An 11,551-nucleotide genomic window follows, 5' to 3' on the forward strand; every position below is an offset into this window, starting at 1 on the left:
AAAGAGGACAAGCTGCCTGCCCGCACTGCGCAGACCCGGCCACCTCCCCAGTGAATGGATCACACCAAGCACTTCAGGCCAAACATTTTGTATATACAGCAATACGCTTTCTTCTTCCAAATCTGAGTCAGACAGACCTCGTGCCTCCTATTCGCTGCTAGCCTGAAGTTGCCTAAAATCTGTAACAGATTCCCACCAGTAAAGCTCTCCTAGTGTCTAAAGATGCTCTAAGCATCACGAAGACATACTCATACCTGACACGGATACCGCTTCGTCTGCCAGGCCAAACCCAGCAGAGTTTTCAGAGCTGGACGGGCTCATTTACCAGGAAAGAGGTAAAGAGGAGCAGTAGGAAGTGAGCATGTGCAGCGAGCTTTCGAGTGGGGAGGTTTTAACTGCTGCTCTTCATTTGCAGCTTTTCAGTTTAATAGTAATAATAAGGCAATTAGCTATTCGTTCACAGACAGGATGCCCACAAGTGAAAAGTGCTAGATTGACTTAAAAAAATGGAGACAATCTAACAGGGTCATAAAGGATGTATAATTTGCTTTGGCTTAATCAGCATATCTGGAATTTCCTCGGTAAATATTATAGTGGTGACACTTCTCTCTGCATTAAGGTATAAAATAATAGCTTGATCAACAAAGGAGAATGCAAAATATTCTGACACATAAAAATTAATAAAACTTCTAGATGGGAGTATGAAGTCTATTAAAGAGGCTGCTAATGTATTTGGATTTATTTCAGAGATATTCATTATCTCTGGGCAGACAACGGTGAACTACATTTAAAATGATTTTTATTTCACGAGCAGTAAAATGTTATGGAAAGATAATAAAATGCGCTCATTTAGACTAGTATTTCAGATAAGTCCCACAAAGGCAAAGAGCATTTATAAAGCATTTTCTTTTGGCAAAATATTAATTTAAAATTAAATTAATTTACTGGAATGCTTCAAAGACAGCTGAATGAGGTAATCAGGAGGAGATCCAACACGTGCAAGTGTCTCAAAGATGAGGAAAGAGCTACCAATCACAACTGCTCAGGTACAGGTTTAGATTAAGTACAAGAGGATAGGGAATCCACCATAGAGGGACATCTGTGAAGCACAGAGATTCACCACCCACTCAAAGGACAGGAGAAGATGAATGGCAGGTTTTTTCCTATCTTCTCTTCCATTCTGGTGTTATATTCCCTTCTGCTCCACAGTCATACTTCAGTAGCAAAAAAAAAAAAAAAAAAAAAAAAGGTAAAAGTCCATTCATTTGCCATGCACCTTCACCCAGGCTTATGATTTGAATTTTTATTTTTAAAATTCTGCTCTCCCTCCACTGTTCTAAATATGTGATTTATGTTTCAATTTGGTCTCGCCATAGCACATCTCCTCTTCTCTTCAGTTGATCTCTCTACCAGAAAGAGACCTGACATAAACCTAACTGAGAGTGAACAAGAATCTACTGTGTCTTAGTTCATGCATTTGACTTGAAACTAAACCAATGCCATAAACCTTGGGCTTGGGTTGTTTCTGACAGGAAAGAAGAAACCAACCAGCAAAGGCACAAGAAAATTTCTTTGGGCTTCATAAACCAATGGCTGAAATGTATTCTGAGCAGCACTAGAAGACCTTCTTAAATGCAGGATTTGCCCTGATCACATATCCCCTCCGTACAGATGTTACTTTCAGAATATCAACTTCAGAATTTCGAGACCCATTTTATCTCTTCTCCACAGAAGTAAAAACATTTTCTTACAATGCATGATTTATTATGACCACTGTGCAAGCAAGGTAATTGCTTTTGCTTTATTAGCCTGAAATCAGAGAATTTACTTATATTTTCTTAGCAGGATGCTGGTTTCTGTAATGAGCAGGGCATCCAGGTTTTGCAATATCTTTCTGGAAGATCTGCTTTTTGAAGAGAACCTGTTTAACATGTTCATTTGTGTTCTGGGAGAAAAATTCTGTATCAGCCTTTATATTAGCTTCAAGATAGTATATTCAAAATGTTGGATCCGAGAGGACATAAATCTAATTTTATATTTTCAAAATTTGTTACGTTGTCACTCTTCTAACAGACAAGAAAAGTACTTCAAGGGTAGGTTCCCTTAACAGCCTTAATAAAGAAAGGCTTTAACTAATTTGAGAGCTGCAGGAAAGGTAATATAACAGGACACAGATGCCCCAGATTTACTTATTTATGTATCCTAAGTTAGAAGGAACAACTAGGTGGGCAGGTATTGTTTTATTCAAGCCTGACAAATAGGGAGGAAGCACGCAGAACGCACTTTGGATGAAATACGAGGCGAGAAATATCACTGGATGCCAGGGACGGAGACGGCGGTGGGGTGAGGAGGCGAGGCGGTGGCACTGCTGCGGAGGTGGAGGAAAGGAGAGCAGAAGCCACGGGCCGCTGCGGAGGGAGCGGGACACTTGGGCGGTCTCTGCTGAAGGAGCAGGTGGCAAGCTCATCACGGATGGCAAGAAAGCCGAGTTGCCCTTTTGCGTTAGCGTCCACAAAATTTGTGACAGCCGCTTAGCGCAATTAAGATTAGCAGGTGGGTGGAAAGCAGGGCAGAACAGTTAAAGGGCAGGCTAGAGAATGGATAAATTGACTGTATGAAAGTCAACGGGGCATGCTGAAATGTACCCTAAAGCCAAAGGAATCTCTTCTGAATCATTATCCTTGAGAAGTCACGGAAAGCCGGTGAAAGGCAAGCGCTGTATTTTTCTTAACAACGAAAGGGTCCAGGGAATCATGTATCAGCTTATTTCATACCCTGAAAGACGCCAGAGCAAATGTTAAATGATCAATTTGTACGTACGTAAAGGACAGTACGGCGATACAGCAGACATAGCAGTTTTCCTGTATATCTAAAATGGTTAAAAAGAGCATAGTGGTTAATTATTCTCCAAGGTTATTGAGGGTGAAACAAAGAATAATTGGCTTGTTTCACAGCACAGAAAGGTTAGAGGCTAGACTGGAGTTTAGAGCAACTTTCTACTTAATAATAAGGACAGCAAAATTCTACAAGAGTGCCTACACAGGTTATGAAAATTAGGCTGGAGGTTTTCAGTAGCATGTCAGGTAAAGACCTGCTAAAGATCATTTCAGCATGACCTCTCCTACCTCAAAGCAAGAAGATGAAATAGCAAAACATGTGATATCTTCCAGCTCTTTATTTGTCAGATTCTGTGTTTCATTTATTTTTAGGAGAGTATTTTCCTCAGTTTCCAATACCTCTGTATTTTTCTTACAGATTTGCACATATTGATTTCAAAGACAGTCACAGATGTCTATCATAACTCTTGGCAGCTCAGAACTTTATGGGGACCTTCAAGGTATTCAATAACTTCAAGACTTCAGCTCACCATTTATAAGGTTTTATGAGAATGCTAGTTTTCACTTTAAAAAAAGCGCCTGTGTTACATCTCCCCTCAAACTTTATAGCCCTTGCAGCTCTAGAGAAAAACTTGACAGTGTGACCAAAGTGTAATCTAAGACTCAGAAATCAAAGAGAATGACATTCATTTTTTGTAACATTGATTTTCAAAAGCTTCTTGAATTATTTTTCAAATGTTCAGGACTGGTCATGAGACAAAACGATAGATATTTTCTTCTAGTATCAAAAAGAATTTCAATTAAAAGAAAGTCAAATTTAAATTTACTCATCTTTGTTGGGTTTTAAAGCATCCTGTTCTTATCTTGCATTGTTTAAGGAATTTAGTATGGTTTTCATGCAACAGAGTAACAGGGATTTATTAAGCATGCAACTCAAGTCTTAGGCTTCTAATGAGCTACTTTTGCAATACTGAAAGAAATAATACAAAAACTTTTAATTAGGCCTCCTCTTCCAGGTCTCCCTGGACTGCCCTTTGTCACTTTGAACAGACGTAGACAAGACCATGTAGCATAACACAAATCTAGCCTAAACCTAAGCAATCACTTTTTTTTTTTTACCATTATCCATATATAAACCCAGAATAGTTGTATATTCTGTTGATTTACAATAGTTTGACTGGAAAAAAGAGTGTGATCCATGATGATGATGCTCTTGACATTGTGTTCAGGTAAGTTTTACATGTTCATCCCACCCTCACAGGCATCATTACATACGTCATATATGACGGGAGTATAATGCTGTCACCATGCTGTTACCATAGTGCCATTACTACATTCTAGCTACTGGTCAACATACGTATTTTTCTGTGTTCATTAAAGTGATACAAAAACTATGAAAATCTGAAGTGATTGCACCCTTTCTGTATTTCTTTTACAGTGGTTTTTTTTTTCTTTTTTACTTACTGTGTCACAGTGATGCATTTTCATGTTTTTTTCCCCCAATCTTTTACTTGCCATTTAAATTGCAAGTATTTAAGTTTCAATCTTTCAATACCTAAGCCCAGATTTACAAAAAACCAAACAGCTTCTCACTCCACTGACCTTGTTTTGCTTCTGCACTTACATGTGCAATCTTATTCATCTGATCTAAATCAAGATATTCTCCTAAACATCACTTGGTTAATCCCTTATCTAGATACGCATCCTGAACACGAATACAAATGATGCGGAATCTGACTTTATAAGTAATTGATGGAACAAAACATTTGAGTGCACGATCATCTTCAGCATGAGACTACCACTGCGTGCCTAACGTCCAGCATTTTGAGGGACTATGACCCAATGAGGAATACAAAGGGTGAGATTTGTATCTGCGATTAATTGTTGCCAGCAAATGAATACATAAATAGATAGATAGATAAATCTAGCATGCATTTAACAAACCCACAGTAGATTCGTGAGCTGAAGGAAGATGGGCAGAAACACCTTGAAAGAATGAGGCTTAGTTTTTCACATAAAGCGTCCCCTGGCAGGCCCCATACGCTTTGTCAGATGTAAACCTGGTTTAGGCCTAGGTCAACTCTTACTCTGGAGAACATGAAGAGCTGTCAGGCAGGAACAAACGTGACATCCATCTGAGAGAGAGACTTAGGGTCGTGCAAGCACAGTAATGTAATTCTTTGTGTATATAAAATCTATAGCTCAGTGCCTTTTGGGTGGCTTGATTATCACTTGCTGTGACACTCCTAGAAAAATGTTAGTCTGAAAAACAGACTTAATTGTGCACATTAGACTAGGAAGTGACCATAGACTACATTACTTCCCTTTTAAATTTCAACAGGCTATGTGATAGCACAGTTTTAAACATTGTTTTGTAGGAGAGAATTTTTCATACTATGTGTGGGTGAATTAATGAAGTGTTCTCTGACAACTAGATAACATGGGAGAAGATTAATTAAAAGCATTTTTTCATTGCACCATACCAGTCCCTCAGAAACAGTAACATCATATTAATTCCGTGAGTGCAGTTAAACTCTACCATCATCACTCTATTTCAAACATGACATTTTCCCTTCAGGTAATGCATAAAGACAAGATATCTTGGTTGCTTGTTCTCCACTGAGCATCATTCAAGCTCTCCACCTCCTGATTCCCTTTTTAAGACTATTCATCAGTTGAAATAAAAAAGATTACTTGACTTTGGGAAATGACGAGGACAGATTCTTTTCCCTCTTATCTTTAAAAATCAGTATTTTTAAGTGTTCTAGCCATTTTGGAAAAGTAGGGTTCCTACAGCAAAATATCTGTACCTGAGAAGCATCACGTGAGCTGAGAGGAAGAAGCTGTGTGCTGCTGAAGTGTAGCTTATTAATTCACCGGCTTTCATAACACTGCAATGATGTTGAAGGACTGCTGAACTAATCAATTACTGCATGTAACGGTCTCGGAGGAACAGCTGCACAAATAGATTGAACATTAGAGAGATCACAGGTGCTGGGATTTTAAGTCAATCATCTGTGCAAGCATAACCGTTTAAGGCCAGCGTCTCACATAACACCCTCTCAGACGGTGTGGAAACAGGCTTATCGCAGTCATTTTAGGCGTTTCTTACACGAACAACCCATACTTTCTAAAAGTCTTATCTGCAGAGCCAGAGTGTAATGCTAACAAATCTCTCTAAAAATCAATTAGGTTAGATCCCAATACTGGAAGAATTATTTGTGTAGAAAAACAACAACTGTAAGAACAGGAAATACTCTCATATTGAATAACTTCTTGCTTTCTATTTTTTTTTTTAACTGTGAAAATGCCCTCTGTAACGAGGGCTGTATTTCAATCATGAAACTGTAAAAACAACATGGCAGGTGAATACTCAATGGCAGTACATTTCTGGTATGTGTCATAGAAATGCAAATGACCTCTTTTACATTTATAATCAGTGAACATCTCATGTTAAATGATGAAGCTAGTTAAGAAATTATGATTTCTTTTTACTCAAAGCAGAAAAGCAGAAAAAAACCCCAGCTCTCAGAAGAAGAAAGCTTTGAAAAGCCATTTATAAGCCATTTATAAGTACCTTGCTCTTCAAACTATCCGTTCAGAGAAAGAAGTCAGGCAGGATATCAAACCCTGCATCTTTTACACTATATTCCGCAAAAGAAATTGTACTGTTTTGCAATTAAGAGCAGCATGTATATGTATAAAATGAGATAGAATACCATTTGGAACAAGCCGGTGCTAATCACGACGAGACACATCAATACTTGCAGAGCAACTGGTACCCACTGAGCGTCAGATCCTCCATCACCCCGTTGTCTGCCATAGCGCAGAGACGGGAAACGTTGCAAAAAAGTTACGGCAAATCCCTGCATGCTTACCTGACCTCACTGCCATCTGGACAGAGTGAAGGCACACAGACCAAGGCCCTAAACAACTCTAAAATCTAACAGAATCGGCGTAGTTTTCCCCTGTGCCTATAGAAGCAGTCGATGAAATCTGGAGTGCTGCTGCTTTTGAGCGCTCCGATGTATCCTCTGTGAACTTAACAAGTACATTGAGTGTTACTCATGTTCCATAACATGAACTCTTCACAAAGGCCTGAACTACACTGCCGTGTCATTTACAAAATATAGCTAAGATAGACAGGATATGTCATATTATCTCACAAGACTACCAGTAACCGGCACTAATCTGGAGCCAAGTTCTGATGCTGCCGAAAGTCAGACTGAAATCCTGTTCCCTTCAGTCTAGGCATTATTTTATCCAGCTGTATACGACAGGCAGCTGCTAGAAGAGCTGCAGCTCATCCCAAGAAGAGGCAACTAAAGTGTGATTATTTTTAGTTCTGCTTGAAAGCCAGAGTGCAACGAACCTCTCCAGAGGCACGAGGGATATCTGTGAACACAGAGGGAAATGCAAGCCAGTCGTCAGGGCTTTCCTGATTGAATCGGAGTCTCAGCTGAGAATGAGCTTATGCTTGGGTTTCTTATGACTAATTCGCTATTAGATATCATAAATTAAGGAAATGGTGCAAAGGTTGTAAAAGTCAGAAAAGCGCTGCACTGACAGAAAAAGCAGAGTTTGAGGAAGAAAGCCAAATATTGCTCACTCATGCAGTTTCTTTTGGTTAAAGCTTTTGTAACTTGTCAGCATCATAACCCTGAATTTAAACTTCATTTTTATTAGGAACAAGGATGAATTTCACCTCTTCCCCCCACCCCTCCCCCAGTGTTTGTAGATTGCTAGAGGAGAAAACAAGATAATTTTTTCTCCTTAGTCGTGAGGCTGTACTCAAGTGTTCAGCAGCTGTCCCCCTTCTCCCGTGGAGAGCAAGTGCTGGAGCAAGTGCTGGGCAAGTGCTTGGGCAGCTACACTGCGAGACAGATTCATGTGGAAAAAATTATTCCCCAAGTGTATTTTTTTTATAATCAATCTCATGCCAGCACAAGGTACGATATACAACTGGACTGGAGAGCCTAACGGGAGATAGGAATGAAGCGGCAACTGCTTAACCAACATTGCAGTAAAAGTTATTTGTAATACTCACATGACTCGTTAAAAGAGGATGAGGTAGAGACTGAGCTAGATTAGGTAAGCGGAACGCAATTATTAAAGGCAGCTTTACCTGGTCCATCTAATAGCATTCAGCTCACCACGTATAATCTACAGCAACCTGAGTGCTGCCCTATATTTTATTGTTAATGCTCTCAGATACCTTTTCAAATACCCATGAAAAAGAGCTCTGAGAAGCTCTTTTCCCCAGAGTTTCCCCCCCTCTACTCCCCTCCCAAAACAGAGAAGATGGGGTGCTGGAGAAGGGGTTCTTCATATCCCATAGGAATTTCTCTTGGGCAAAGGTGATTAGGGTAGGACAGATCTCCAGATATTTTGCAAGTTTACTGCAAGAACAAAACTGCCACACCACTTGGGAGGATCAAGGCTTGTATGCTTTCAGAAACACTGTATGAAGTAAAACCACAGTAAATGATTCTCTGACAATATGTTCTTGAAAAATATTGAGTCATCATACCGGATGAGGAGCTGTACTTTTCCTTCAGTGCTGCTGGAGTTCGCAGTCTCACTGGATTACTGTGGCAGGTCCATTTGTACTGCAAAATGAAAGCCATCCAGTATCTGCAGGATTAGAAGCAATAAGATGAAAAAAGTAAACGGCTAGGAGGAATTGCTATGTATCTAAAAGCAAAGAATGCTAGGAAGTCCGGCAGATGCAGTTTGACTGATTTCTCTATATGACCTGCCTGTTTATTTAAAGAAACCAGAAGAATCCCAACAAAAGTCCAAAAATATCTAGATTAAGATTTTTTCTTACTGATATTCAGTAAAATCTTAATTTCTCTTTGATCAGTGAAAGATTATACCAGAGCAACCACTGTATCTTCATGCTCAGATTCATGATCATCAGCTGAGATATGGTGGCTCTCCAAAGATTAATCTCACTTAGCCTTAGACAATTATATCTGAGCTAATCATGCAGATGCCTTCTAGACTCAGTGGAGCAAGATTCACCTGCTCTGTTTTGATCAGCTATCCCAAGATAAGATGAAGTACACTCCAGAAGCACCTGTTTCTTTCCATTGACTTTAGCATGAACTTAGACAACTAGCTCAGACGTAGACCTCTCTAATACAGAGATCTAAATTTAGAGCAGTGAATCCCTCCCAACGTGCACTCCTAACTCATGGCACACTGGGAGTCATCTGATGCAATGAAAGAGAGTTAAATAACATTGCTTGGCATTTTGTGTGTCAACCACACATGTGAACAATTGCCACAGCTCAGCTGACACACGTTGACAACTTAACTTGCTGAGTTGTGGTAACTTGATTGTGAGAGTGAGCTGTTAATCATACAATATCCTCCAGCTCCTTCATTATGCAGGAGGACTAAGAGACACAAAACCTTTTGGGTTTTTGTTGGTTTGTTTTGGGTTTTTTTGTTTGTCTTGGTTTTTTTAGCATCCTGATGTCATGGATTTGACAGGAGGAAATGTGGTACACTTTTCATAAAATAATTAACCTTTCATAGAACCATATTATCTCTTCTTTTTCCCCCCAATCACATCTGAGCAGCTCCAGCTATCCAAACTCTCAGCACTTCTTAATTTCTCTCTCACGGGTATGTGAGGAATCAAGAAGATCGGGTAGCAGACTGATGTTGATTATGGCTGAGCAGCCGCGGTTTGGATTCCCGGTCCTGAACAGGGTATCATGTGTCCAGTCTGTTTTCATCTCTCTGCTTCTCTGTGGATTTTTTCTTATGGGATTTTGCAGCTGCCTTATTGTATCAGCTTTTAAAATACTCTGTTCTTCACATTGCACTCTTGTACATACTGGCAAAAGGAATGGCATTCAAACTGAACTTTTTTCCCCTCAGAAGATGCACCAGCCACTGAGAGTTCAAAAACATCAAAGTATTTTCTTGATAGCAATTTGTTCTGTGATACACAATGAGAAATGCTTCCCAGAATCTTGCTTTACCTGGCACTCTAACAGCTGGACTTACTCAGCATTGTCTATGGCCATTCATCATGGCACAGTACAGAGCGTTGAACTTAGAGTAAAACTAACATGCAAAAAGCATGCACTGCCCAGTCTTAAAATCCATTCCAATTTTTTTTCTTATGAATCCTCAACTCTCATTTCAATTATTTTTTGACCCTTCCATACTCATCTTTCTACTGAATCCAGTCCTAAACCTATGTAACCAAATAGATAAGGCTATAGTGTCTTGTTATATACACACACATATCTATACATCTATAGATATATACATATTAGTCCTCTATGTACCCAAGGTGATTTTTAATATGTCCTCAAATAAAAGTGCCAGTCTGGTTCTGAACACCAGTTGATATAAATGAACAAGGCTTTTCATAGTGTTTTCTTTCATAACTTTCACTGGACCAGAACTTCAGATGGCAGAGACTGAGGCAATACCAGTATAAAATGGAAAAAAAATTGCACTTAAGTCATAGTAGCTAGGTGAATTTAAACCTGAAGGGTGCATAGCATTTTTTTCAAGGGCTTCTAAAGAGCCCTCAAGAGTTCTTCATGCTGAGGGAGGGGGTCATAACTTACCAGGAATTATAAACCCAGCCAAAGGGGGCTTGCTCATTTGGGATATTCACAGCAAGGCACTATCCCTAGAAACACTTAACACCTCTGCAGCTTACCTGCTTTCAGGACACGCAGTCAGAGATGATGCATTCGCAGTTTGGTTTAACAGGCAAAGTCTGGATTCACTGACACACGTTTACTCGTACCAGCATGAACACGGACCACCTAGCTAGTAGGAATGTTTTACAGTGACCCAGCCCTTAATACAAGGTCTTTGCAGGAGTTTCTTTTGTCTGTTCAGCCTGGTAGGAAGGGCCTAGGGCAGGAAGGAGGAGGAGGAGGAGGGATGAGACTGTCCCAGGTATTAACGTGGATGGGATAATGAGCCAACACACCTCAGCTGTGGCACCATTCAGCAGCTCCAAGGCAGGCTGGTGCTTCCCGCTGCTGAAGGAGACTGTAGCCGCACCGAGCAGCGGTGTGAGGGAGACCATGGTTCACAAAGCTCTGGGCCTCCTCAGTAAATCCACCCAAGAGGAGAACAAAGGGTGATGGGCATCTTCAGAAAAGCTTGATTTAGTGAAAACTCAAATTCATTTAGCCTTGCCTCAGATGGTAAGGAAAAAAAATACTCCCTGTCTTTTTGTTGTAGTCAGCATCTGTTTGAAGAGCTCCAGGGTGAATTTCCCAGAGTAGCCATTAGGGAAAGTGCTCGCTTCTGAGCATCAGATGGAAAGTTCAGCAACTTTCATCTGAAACCTGCTTCCCTTGGGCACATCCCACATCTCTTCTGACATGCAAGCAAAATGAGTTTCTTCTACCAACTCTCCATGTGTGTTCATCACTTTGTGCAGTTCTGCTGTCCTCCCACCACCCTTCCTGCTCTCTCTCGGGGAAAGCTAAAATCCATCACAGTAAAAGCACAAAAGGGATGTGACAAAACCAAAATTTCCCAGGTTTTTGAAGGTGGTCTTCTGCTGCAGGTCATACCAAAAGGAACAAAGGGATGTAACTGCCAAACCCTTGGCTGCTGTAAATGAACGAGATTATGGACCTATTTGCTTCATCATTTTCACATAGACATCACAAGCTGAATCTTCAGCTGATTCGGATTGAAGCAGAGGATTTTAAGGACTG

General features: G+C 40.2%; 1 long non-coding RNA gene across 1 annotated transcript in view; it reads right to left on the reverse strand.

Annotated features, from left to right (window-relative positions):
* Nucleotides 1-6,853, reverse strand: part of LOC129205207 (uncharacterized) — a 63,975-nt gene extending 57,122 nt beyond the window's left edge. Inside the window, exon 1 of the long non-coding RNA XR_008576651.1 lies at nt 6,716-6,853. This is a non-coding gene — a long non-coding RNA (uncharacterized LOC129205207). The remainder of the gene's footprint in view (nt 1-6,715) is intronic.
* Between the last annotated feature and the right edge of the window lie 4,698 nt (nt 6,854-11,551).

Source organism: Grus americana, chromosome 3 (assembly GCF_028858705.1).
Source record: "Grus americana isolate bGruAme1 chromosome 3, bGruAme1.mat, whole genome shotgun sequence".
Classification (NCBI taxonomy): Eukaryota; Metazoa; Chordata; class Aves; order Gruiformes; family Gruidae; genus Grus; species Grus americana.